This window comes from Harmonia axyridis, chromosome 1 (genome assembly GCF_914767665.1).
Source record: "Harmonia axyridis chromosome 1, icHarAxyr1.1, whole genome shotgun sequence".
NCBI lineage: Eukaryota > Metazoa > Arthropoda > Insecta > Coleoptera > Coccinellidae > Harmonia > Harmonia axyridis.
The window spans coordinates 50258518-50271613 of NC_059501.1; the positions used below are offsets into that span (position 1 = coordinate 50258518).

Genomic DNA, 13096 nt, shown 5'->3' on the forward strand with positions numbered 1-13096 from the left:
TATCTGTCAAATTTGTGATACAGAAAACTGTTCTGCCAACCAACAACAAGCAAAAATCACTAATAGATATTTATGGAAATTTTCGTTAATTTCAATAAAAAGGCAGTGAATTCGGGAAAATAATATTTAAAACTCGTAAGAAGGCTCATTCTACCACTCGTTCATTTTGAACTCTTGGAAGAATATCAATAACTGCTGCTCTTGTATTATAAATATCTCATTCCATATTCACGATGAATGCAATATAATTATTGGTAGAACACATCGAATTTTAAATCAGAAATTTCCACATCTTCTTGAAAGGATGTTTCATACTTTATGAATATTCATTATACTGGAGTACCTACCTACCTAGGAGAAAAAAACCTACCTACCAAAAGAGATAAAATCATGCATCCTGTGTGCCAATTCTATGCATATAAAAAGTGGTAGAATTTCTACCGTAGAATACATTTTATGAATTCAGGAAAAAATCTGCGTGGTGATGAAAAGGGAGTAATAGAAAGTTTGAAACATACTTCCGTAATATCTTCTCGTCAATTGGTGGTAAATGTGGATATTTCTGATTGAATGTTCGACAAGATCTCGAAAAAATTCTGTTGCATTCACCGTGGATATGGAATAGATCCAGAATTTCATTATTTGAATAACGGGGATTCATAGCTTGAAATTATAATCTACTTGCTTCTATAATGAGTACACCTGTCACTTCGAAATAATTGCATATTTTAATTTCTATGATCATAGAATACTGATTTGAAATGCACTCTAAAAACAGATTGAATGAAATTGACCCTACATATAACATAAATTCATAAAATCTCGAATAACTCTTGAAATATTGAATGTGGGAGCATAATCATGTTTGGACACTACCCTTATTTTTCACCGTAGAATCGAATGAAATCACAAAAAAATTTGGTTCTAATTTGAAAAACGAAAGTTATGATTTTGTTCACAATTTTTGGCACAATATTTGAAACACCTTGTGATAATATTTCTCAAATTCAAGATATGCACGATATTCCAACATCATTCTAGTTTGAGAAAGTGAATTGAGTATACGCATAGGATATTCACAGTAAAAATAATTCATGTAATTGTGACTAAGGAAATTCTCTTTTTTTCGGTTTTTTCTTAATATTTTGAAAACTATCAGGACCAACGCAATAATTTTAGCAAAGAGTAATTGAGAATGGAAATCTTGATCATATCTGAAACATAAAATGAAAAAAAAAGTTTTTTTTTGAAAAATTTTTTTTTTATTTTTGTTTAACCGGAAGTGCCGGAACTTCGAAAATATTTCAGCTGGATAGGGCATCATAAATAATGTCATATTCCGAATTTTCAGATTTCAAATCTGCCCCGTTCTTCAGAAACGTCTAATAGGCCGTCGAACTTGAAACACCCTGTATATTATTCTAACTAAGGTGCAGAACTTGCTCAAGAATCAATCAAAGATAAGCCAAATCGAAAAAATCATCAAAATATTTGGAAACATTCATTTTGACAAAATGAAATGGAGACTACGTGAAAAAACGAAAACAGAAACAGGCTGAATTCTCGGAGTTCGGAATGACTTCATCTCATTTCAATTATATTGAAATTATTAAAAAAGTTTTCAGACATCTGAGCAGATCATATGAGCGATAAATATTGATTAGTCTTTTTCAGCTGTCATTGTTGTCTTAGTCTTATAATGAAATACTCATACGACAGATTATCAGTACCCTTTTCTTTTTTCTATCAAATACATTCGATGTTTTTCTACTATTCCATAGAATCCTCTATAAAACCGGAACCCCAGCGAAATTTTTTGCTGGCTACGGCCTTGAGTCCGTTCGTAGATACGATAACTTTCGAACGAAAGAATCTATAGCCAGGGCCGGTATCAATAATTTTGGCACCTGAAGCAAACATCCCCCCTAACAGCCACCTCAAAAAAAAACACTACCTGCTCCGATGATATTAGAGAACTTTCTTTTCCATTGAAGAATCTTACAATTGTGTTTTAAAAAATTGAATTCTAGTGAATGAAGAATATTGAAATGTTTTATTATCTAATATTACACCAAGTGTTTCCAAGATTCTTGATCAAAATAAAACAGCAAAACACAAAGTTATATAAATAAGTAAATATATTGAAATACACATAGTATAGTATATCGTAAATATAAAAAATCTTCTACATGACACGGCATACGATCAAAGAATGATTATCTATCACACCAAAAATTGCGGTAGGGTTTGCAAAGTTTCAGTATTGCTTCGTAAACTAATTGGGACTACAAACATGTGTTCCGATGAAAATATTTTGGCAATTAAAATTAACGGAAGGTCACTAGTTCCGAATGCAAAATCGTAGGAATGTTCCATATGTTGAATGTGTAAATATCGGCATCCAAATAATTCGAAAGCAAAAGTACTGAAAGTATTTTTGTTTTTCGTCTTTGTGAAATACATAATGATTTTATCCCTCTTTCAATGGGGGTAATGGGGTATTCTGTTTATATTGGTTGGGATGTCATGTACTATTTATTATACAGGCGGCTTAGTAAAGACAGTTTTGAGATTTTCATTGCAGAGAATGTTGAAAAGGCGGCCAGCAAACTGGGCCGAATTGCCGCCCTTCAAATAGAGGCGTCTCAAACGGTCGCCTCACTGTTTCACCTCTAACGTCGACCCTGTCTTAGGCCGTACTCATAGACGAAACTTAAACTGAAACCTTAGGACCAGTTGCAACGTTCAAAAAATAAACATTATTTCCATAATCAATGTTTAGTATCAACCGATGTTATAATTTCTACCAATTGCACCGTATGCTAATTACCGATGTTTAGCTAAATAGAAGATATGTTTGGCAACGTTACAAAATTTAGAGAGTAATCATAGCGAAATCAAGAATTTCAGTGTTCTAGTATAATGTTCTGTGATTTTGTGGTGCCAAAGTCAAAATAAATTATAAATCATTGTTAAGAATATTCATTAGATGATAATTCATGATCTGAATCTGAATATTCAGAATCCATATCATGGGCGCCCGCAGAAATTTTTTTCAGGAGGGGCAAAATGAAAATTATTGAAAAACAATAAGGCGTGTCCACGATTGTCATTGAAAACCGGAAAATTGTTGTGAATCCATTAATTTCCTTTTTTCCATGCCCTTTGGATTGAGAAAGTAATATTGAGAGTGTTGTGCTGAAAAATGAGGTAATCAAAATCCACCTGCCCCCCCCCCCTTAAATTTTTAATCAATGTTCAGGCAAATGGTGCAACTGGCCAATAGTATAAAGAATGGATAGTAAGCCAACCGCCATTTGACGGCAATGATAAAGCAGAAGAAATATCAAAATATAGAAATCTTTTGACCACTCTATTTCAAATATATTTTCGAGTAAAACTTGAGTGAAACGTGAGTACAACATGAGTACAACTAGATGGCGCTCAACATCAACAAAATTTGTAGTGACTTAATTAAACATAGTGGCGACAATTCGTTCAAATTGAGCCTGAATATGGCGAATGGGGACATAGAACCATTTAAATTAAGAATACAATTCACTGAACTGAACTGACACACGTCAAAATCAAAATTATTGGGACCTATAGTATTTGATTGTATATAAAACGAATTTATTCAACTGAAGAATACTACAGCGACTGAATGAAATGGGCCATTTCGAATAAATCCCAAAAATCAAGTAAATGTAGAATGGAAACAAAAAGCCGCCATATTTAGGCTCAGAAAATCAAAAATGAGACCTCGCTTGTCACCACTGTGGTTGATTAAGTCACTGTGACAAAGTTTACAGGGACTGTATATACCACAGTGACTACAACCATAGTATAAGGAATTCCTTATACTATGCTACAACTCTGGCCATCCGTCATTAAAGGTTGGCAAGAAAAAATAGATTCAAACATTAAGTTATTTGAGTTAAGTTATTTATTTTATTATTAAGTATTTCAAGATTCAGATTATCGATTGCGGGTGAGTGAAGGTTGGTTGACAGCTTTTTATGACATCTTCACAATTTGAGGGGGTTTGAACCCCCTAAACCAGTCACAGTCACCAACAAGTCAAACAAAAATGCTTCAAAGCATGTGAAACAGCACGGCACTCGAATGTAAATAGTGGAAATTAGAGATCTATGGTGAAAATTCGACCTTTAATGGCGGACAGGGCTACAACCAATCAAAACGTTGACGAGCATTGTCGTCACTGTCGTATATAAAGTCACTGTGACAAAATTGAATAAAACACTACACTGTCTTACAATCCATTTCTTATACTATGCTGTTACATATTGTGCTATATTCGGTCGTCCGAGTTCGGCCGTCATCGTCCGAACCAACTTCGACCGATGACGGATTTGGTGTGAGCGTACCAAACGAAAAAACACATATTTTTTTGTATATCCTCCGTTTTTATTATTACTTCCTCTAAACTATATATACATGGTTCAAATTATAATTATAATTAGCACCTTATCTGTGATCATATCTAATGAAGAAAATTTTAGATTTACAATTATTTACATAGATGTGAGTGAAGGAAAAACTTTTTCTAGAGGTATGTTGAACCAAAAAAAAAACACATATACATCTCTGGTGGATTTAGATGTGAGTAGACCAGGAATCAATATAGCGAGCAGTGGGAGAGATACTGGAACCTGTTCGTAAGACATCATCATAAATAAACAAAAAATTCCTTTTAAAATAGATGAAATGGCAAAAGATGTCAAATATCCTTATATCATCTCAAAGCTTGCAATTTTTCAATCCAGCTTGACGAATCAACATAACCTAAAAACGACGCACTCATGTCGCCATAAGTTCGATTTATACTGAAAATGAAAAAATTCAGAAATAATTACTATTTTTAACAAATTTGAGAAATAATACAAGAATGCGATAACACAACACAATGATTATTTTTTTAATATAATATTCCTTTTTGAAATATAAAATGCTTCTGATAGTTCTCCAATAATAACGAAACGAATTGATCATAAAAGTTTTGAGGCAATAGGTCCTTTTCCGAATGCTGGAGAATAAACAGATTTAGAAGAAGATATCGTAGATCTGACGTTTAACAGAGAGCTAAAAGTTGAAATCAAACACGAATACCTACCAACGATTCTGAATTGAAAAATCATTTTCAGTTTCTTCTTCGTTAATAGTTGAGCTTGGAATCAGTAAAGTAGCTTATTTACTTTCTAAAAAAAATACACAGCACTGAATGTGGCGATCTGCTCTTATGTATAGAAAAATTAAAACTCCATCTGCCCCTACCATCTATTGAACTTTTTCTTTATAAAATTTTGTTTATTCAATATGAATTTTATTTTATTTCAGTTGAAAGTGTATCAGATATTAAGGTTAGATCAGCTGCACGAGAATTTAGTAACAAACTGACGGCCGGGCCAGATTTGAATCCTAGTTTTGTTGTGAAGGACTGCATTGGTGTTTTGGTGCTCCCACTCAAACATACTTATAATATTGTAACGAATTCTCATTAAAAAGGAGCCGCATCGTAGTCATAAATATCTAGATTGACACCGAAAGACAGGTGAAGTGCGATAGGGCTGGTCGGCATCCCTTTGTGCCGACATGAAACAACATAAATTTGCCAAATAGGTTCTGGAGATACGAATATACCTCATTCCGATCCCGTGAAAAACAGAGTGAAATCATCGAACGCAATGCACTACCCATGTCAACCTAGCTTTAGAGCTAGTTTGAATAGAGCCTAAAATTATACCGTAATAATTGTTTCCATATTCATATGAGATTTTCACTTTTCACGTACTGACGGAATGGCATGAATGCAGTAGAAGTAATCATGAGTTCTCGGTAATCTGAGGAGCAAAAAATTCCGGAATGGGGTAAAGTTTGAATATAGCCTAAAATTATGCCGTAATAATTGTTTCCATATTCATATGAGATTTTCACTTTTCACGTACTGACGGAATGGCATGTATGCAGTAGATGTACTCATGAGATCTCGGTAATCTGAGGAGGAAAAATTTCGGAATGGGGTAATTAATTAGTTTGAATAGAGCCTAAAATTATGCCGTAATAATTGTTTCCATATTCATATGAGATTTTCACTTTTCACGTACTGACGGAATGGCATGAAAGCAGTAGAAGTACTCATGAGTTCTCAGTAATCTGAGGAGCAAAAAATTCCGGAATGGGGTAATTGATTAGTTTGAAGAGAGCCTAAAATTATGCCGTAATAATTGTTTCCATATTCATATGAGATTTTCACTTTTCACGTACTGACGGAATGGCATGAATGCAGTAGATGTACTCATGAGATCTCGGTAATCTGAGGGGAAAAAAACTCGGAATTGGGTAATCAATTAGTTTGAATAGAGGCTAAAATTATGCCGTTATAATTGTTTCCATACTCATATTTACATTTACAATTCAGTTCCAGCTAGATTCTACGGTTTACCAAAATTCCACAAACCCATTCTTGCCTTGAGACCAATAATATCATATGTTAACACCCCCACATCCAAACTGTCAGGTTTTGTTTCAGACATCCTGTCTAAATATCTTTCTTCTACCAGAAGTAGATATTTTATTGAAGATTCCTTTGCTTTTGTCCAATATGTGATTTCCAGTTACCTGTTGATTATGTCCTGATCAGCATGGACGTTGTATCTCTTTTCACCAACATTCCTGTCGAGTTGGCAGTTTCAGCTGTTGAGAACAAGTGGGATACTATCAAAAACCACACAAGTCTACCAAAAGAAGAAGTCATCCATGCCATCAAGTTCCTGTTTTCTTCAAACTATTTTCTTTTTAATGGTAGGTTCTTCAAGCAGGTGGTCGGTTCCCCTATGGGTTCCAACTTCAGTCCATCCATTGCTGTATTAGTAATGGATTTCCTTCTGGACTGCATTCTTGTTAGTATTCCTTTTCACATTCCTTTCATCAAGAAATATGTTGATGATCTAATATGTGCTGTACCTAAAGACCAGGTTGCTTTCGTTCTAGACAGGTTTAACAGTGAACATGAAAGTATACAGTTTACTTTGGAGGAAGAAACAGCGAATGGAGTCCCTTTCCTGGATACAAGGGTGATTCGAACACTGGAAAATAGGCTGATTCTGGATTGGTACCGAAAACCAACAAGTTCAGGGAGATACATACACTATTTTTCTAATCATTCACATGGAGAAAAGGTAAACATGATTTTAGGATTGAAGAATAGCATCGAAAAGGTTGCTCATCAAAGTCTAAGGCGGCAGAATCTGAGGTTGTTGTAACAGTTGATGCTAGAGAATAGATACCCAAAAAAGGTTATTGTCCAGATTGATTTATAATACCACTCCTTCGACACGGCCAACGAATGGAGAGAGGAGCGCATCCACCACTGTGGACACTGAGAACACGGGTAGAATTCTTTACTCGTCTATTCCCCTAATTAATGGTATGACTAACGCATTAATTAACCTCCTAAAGACCACAAAAATTATGTTGATTCAGAAATCTTATTTTAAAATTGACAGATTATACAGTCGAGTGAAAGATAGGATGACTATTGACAATATGAGTGGTGTGGTATATTGTATTCCTTGTTCAATATGCAGTGAGGTGTACATTGGTCAGACGTCTCAGCTTTTGAAGAGAAGGATTGCTCAACACAAAAGCGACATCAAGAATTCAAGTAAGATTTGTGCCCTAGCAGACCATACCCGGGACAAAGATCATCCAATGAATTATGATTCCACCAAAATCCTAGAAATTGAAGTTAGTGGAAGAAAAAGATGTTTCTTAGAGATGTATCATATTAAACGCCAAACCTGTTCGATGAACTACAGAAGGGATGTAAATAATATCAGCTCCATCTATTCTTATTTGATTCATTATGACCAGTTTGGTGGGAGTGAATTGGATGGATCACATATAGAAAGAATTTCCACAAGTTCAGCAGTCGTAGGGATAACGTGAAAATGAATTGAGTGTTCTAGGCCATTTCTGTGAGAGGGGATTGGATTCGGTTCATGGAATCTTTCAACAATCGCATTTGTTCTTAGTTCGGTGAGAGTGAATTACTGCGACCAATGTGATTTAATGCTATTCTATGTTTCATCTGTCATGTGCGTGTATTCTGTGGCAAGTCTGGTTGACAACATTTTTGACAACCACTCATTTTGTTGATTATTCTGTTTACCTTATTTACTTATTATAATTGATTTCTACTCCTTTACTCAAGTATCTTATCTTTTTTCGCTGAAGTTGTTGATGTTCTTGTTAGTTGCTTTCTTGAGAGCTATTGATTTGTGTTCAAATAAGATCTTTACAACTCTGTATTTCGGTATGTACTATTTTTACATGTTTTGTGATTGCCTTATTTTGACTGTTTTCTATTGCTATTGTACAGTCCTGAAGAAGGTCCCCATCGGGATCGAAACGTTGACTAAATGAAATAAAGAAGAGTGACATTATAACACTGACCTTTCGATTTCTTATGAAGCAGAATCTTGGGAACAACTTAAATTAAAAGCAGAAAAGGATTTACAGAGTATCTCAGATTGGTTGAGCTACAATAAGTTAACCCTCAATATGGAAAAATCTTGCTATCTACCATTTACATCCTATGAAAATGGTCTACGAAACATAGGGCCAATAAAAGTGAGAAATGGAACAACCATACTGGAGAACAGAGATGGATCCGCCAAGTACCTTGGGATCACCGTAAATAGACATATGAGATGGGAGTATCACTGCGAACAACTAGCAAAGAAACTGCGAGGCTTATTACATAGATTCAAACGTCTCAAAAAGCAACTCAATCTGAAATATCTAAGGATGGATTTTTTTGGCTTGGTGCAGTCGCTGTTGACATATGGTATTTCGGGCTGGGGGGCAGCATATGATGTGCATATAGAAAGATTGAATATCGTTCAGAAATGTATACTGAAGATAATTTGCGGTCATAGAATGCTGTTTCCTAGTGACGAGATATACAGAGTCGCACATGCGCTGGATTTGAGGCAACTGTATTTCATGAAGATTGCAGCACTCATAAAAAGAAGAAAAATTGAACTTCGGCCAATCGATCATAACTATTCCACTAGACACAAACTCGACCACTATAAAGAGAGTGAAACGACGAAAACGATAGGTCAGAGATCTTGCACATATTTAGCTCCCAAAATATATGGAACAATCCCAATTACGTTGAGAGCTTTGAGAGACCTTGTGAGATTCAAGAAGGAAGTGATTCGGTGGCTACTCGGTTTGAATAGAAAAACTATACATAACGTTATTAATAACAGAATATGACGAAGATAAAATATAAAAGATTTGTTTGCTATTCGTTTTCTGAAGTGACAAAATGCCTAAAGTCACATTTATTCATGTATTATTATTATTCATGTTGACATTCCCTAAAGTGACAATTATTGCCATAGTTGACTTAAGTGCGTTTGTTGTGCAATTCCACACGGTGTATCCTGATATATTTAAGTTTCGATGTATATGATGTCCATTTGGGCTAGAGAATTTTTTTAAATTTTGTTTCCATTTTTGTAGTGGCTGTCTTTGAATCGTATTTCTGTTGTGAGACTAACAGGTGAGCTTCTTAGAAGTGAGCCTCTGTCTCTTTATTTCAGTTTATTTGTACAATATTATTTGAAGTGTTCATTTTGTTTTTATAGTCATAATAAAGTTTATTCGACAATAAAAACAAAATGAACACTTCAAACAGCCTAGCGGAGTCAATAATCAGGTACTGTATTGTTGCTTGGAGGGCGCATTTTACACTTCGCTGCAGACGTTACAGACGGCACAGAACACTCTTATCAAAATAATGTTGGAAAAAGAAAGATTGTACTCGACAAGTTTACTTTACGATGAATCTAAATTATTGAATATAAGAGCTATTTTCATAAATCAGTGTGTTTGTTGCGTCAAGTGAATTTCACACAAACTTTACGGACAGTTGAATATTCAGAAATACGCAGTTAGGTCGAAAAACCAACCCCTGCAGGTACAGCGAGGGCTAAAAATAGAACAAGAGCATCCTTGGCGTCAGATTGTCGCTACATATGGTCATCGTGAAGTCACATCTTAAGGCAAGGAACAAAGGAACAAAGACGTGGACCAATCAGGGACCTGGATGGCGCTTTGGTATGCAGAATCCAAGGCGGCGATTAACATCCCCAGGAAATTGGGGTATCATACACCAGTACGCTAGTAGCTGTTACCTTGTAAACATATAACTTGTACAGCCAAATTCAATATATTAGTTAAGAAGTCCGGTGTTTCATCATCCCAATTTAATAGAATTATAGTTGATCGATTCAACCAAAAACAGTGTTATAAAGATGTTTAAGAAAAATACGAGTTTCAAGCAAAGGCGTACAGCAGTAACTAGATCAACACATAATTTGGTTTTTCATGTTCAATTTTTCAAGAAGTCGGTCACCCAAAGATCATTTCTATATTTCTGTCCAAAATTGTTAAATGTCATTCCTACTGAACTGAAACATAATAAAAGATTGAATGTCTTTAAATCAGAGCTCAGGAGTTTTATATTTGAGAATCCTGAGAGGTTTGCCTTCGTATAGTATAGATTTCTGGATCACCTGCATGTCCGGATGAGTCCTTACCTGCCGTCGCTGCTTTCTCCACTTGTTTTTGTTTTTTCCAATTTTCGTCTTATTGCCAATTGTTAATTTGTATGTACATTTTGAGGAACGTGAGGGAGTGCAATGGTAGAAACAGCCATTTTGTTTAGGTACTGTTGCACATCTCTCGATGTTTTCGAATGTAATAAATAAAAAATGTGAAAATAATGTACACAGGGTGGGCAAATTTCGATATTTTAGCACTACAACTTTTAGATCAGAGGAGAAAGACAAAATCTGATAACTAATAAGGGTAGTATTAATTTTTGGCCACCTTCTTTTGTTTTCGAGTTATAAGCGAAAATTGAAAAAAATGGCGATATCGAAAAACATTTATATCTCCGCTAATACTGATGATAGAGCTCTGAAATTAAAACATTATACAGGCTCTTTTATACGTAGAATCCAGTGGCGTGTTGGTCTTTTCAAAAGGGTTTTTAATTACGAAGCTATGACCCAAAGTTCTGTTTTTTCTAATAGGAACACTAGATTTCTGTGCCATTTTTTGAAAGCTTAATTTTTCCTGATTTCAAAAATATATAACATATAATGTTTTTCGATATCACCATTTTTCCAATTTCCGCTTATAACTCGAACACAACAGAAGGTGGCCAAAAATGAATACTACTCTTGTTAATTTCTCAGGAAAATTTTGTCTATCACTTCAGGTTCAAAAAAAAATTTTGTCTATCACTTCAGGTTCAAAAGTTGTAGTGCTAAAACATTTGCCCAGCCTGTACTTCAAATGTGAAAAATAAATTTTGAAATTTTGAAAAAAAAAGTAGTTCCAAAAACACCAGTAAATTTCCATATTTCTTTTCAAGCACAATTCGGTTCTTAACATCGGAGCTCCACAAGGTTGAATTCTTCATTCCCTTTTTTGCTTGGAAATATGCTAGCAAAACTTTCTCGTTCAAATGGGTTTTCCGTTTGTGTTCACACCATAAACTAAATTTGGAACAGGACAAATCATATTTGCTCCTCGACTTCTTAGGAATGACCGTAGATAACGCAGATTGAGCCGCTTCCTCAATGTCGCTAGGTACGTCGTTCTCTGAATCGGACATTGTAGTATACAATTCTTCTACTTCAAAAAAATTAAAGGAATTATTTGCGAAAAGAAGAACAATTATTATTTTACACTTGACTTTCAAAATCATAGACAAATAATTACGAAATATGACACGATACTTCCATAGCAAAAACGAAAAGTATAAGTATAAAAATAAATATCTCCGAATCTACTAGACGAAGGACGCTTGTAGGGACGTTTTGAAACTTTTTATTTGCAAAGCTCGTTGCGCTGAAATATGTTCATACTAAAAATGTTGCTTTTCCCAACTGGTTTCACAAATAACTATTTCATTCTCATCAAATTCAATTCGACATTGATAAATACACTGATTGAATATTTTGGGATCTTTCTGAATCGAAATCAGAAAACAATAAACAGGGTACGTTGCAAGAAGAGGAACTTACCGTGTTATATTTAGCGAATGCCGCTCCTTTTCCTCTAACGGTTCAACGTCTGAAATGAAGAGAGATACATTTTAGAATTAATGCTAATGAATAAAAACATTACCTACAATAGATATGGTTCATGATCTCTCCATAGAATATCCCAAATTATTAGAAACGCGGTAAGCATAATGAAGAAAATATTTGGTTCACGATGGACTTTCAAACCAAGTCGTTCATACCAAAGGTTGATATGCTAACCTTGGATTGACGTTGACGATTCTGATCAGAGTTGAAGCCATAATTAAAATGAACTAAATAAATATAAAAGGTGTTTCGTAAAAAGAGGTCGGTGGTAAAGGGGGTTTATTACAAATACGGAAAAATTAATTTTCCAGGCCTAATAATAATAATAATAATAATGCAATTACAATAAACTTTCTGAAGTATGCAATGTGCAACTGGAGAACGAATATCAAACTCTCTACGGCCAACATAACTACTAAAGAGATTCCAATAAAAAGGGGAATTTTCCAAGCAGATTCATTGAGTCCCTTATAGTTCTGCTTGGCGCTGAACCCCCTTTCTAAACAACTGAATGCTACTGAAAAAGGTTTCAATGTCAAAGGAAATAGAAATACTATTGCACTCAATCATTTGCTATACATGGATGACCTAAAACTTATAACAGGCAACAAAAACCACTTGCAAATTATGGTCAAACTGGTGGAAAATTTTTCGAGAGACGTGGGGTTGAATTTCGGATTGGACAAGTGTCGTACGATTAGCGTAGTGCGTGGAAAAATCCAAGATGAACCGATAGCTCTCTTCAATGGACAGGAGATAGAAGCAATGAAATCGGACGATCTTTATAAATGCCTAGGAATGAAACAAAACCGACGAATAAACCATCAAAGAATGAAGGAAGACTTAACAGCTGAGTTCATTAGGAGAATCAACAAAATTTTAAAAACAAACCTCAATAG

The 13096-nt window shown here is 34.7% G+C and overlaps 1 protein-coding gene across 1 annotated transcript in view; it reads right to left on the reverse strand.

The window, feature by feature from the left end:
- LOC123670737 (heterogeneous nuclear ribonucleoprotein K) overlaps positions 1–13096 on the reverse strand; it is a 188005-nt gene that overhangs the window by 69871 nt on the left and 105038 nt on the right. The window contains exon 2 of the mRNA XM_045604273.1: positions 12132–12180. The gene's annotated coding sequence lies outside the window, so the exon portion shown is untranslated. The remainder of the gene's footprint in view (positions 1–12131; positions 12181–13096) is intronic.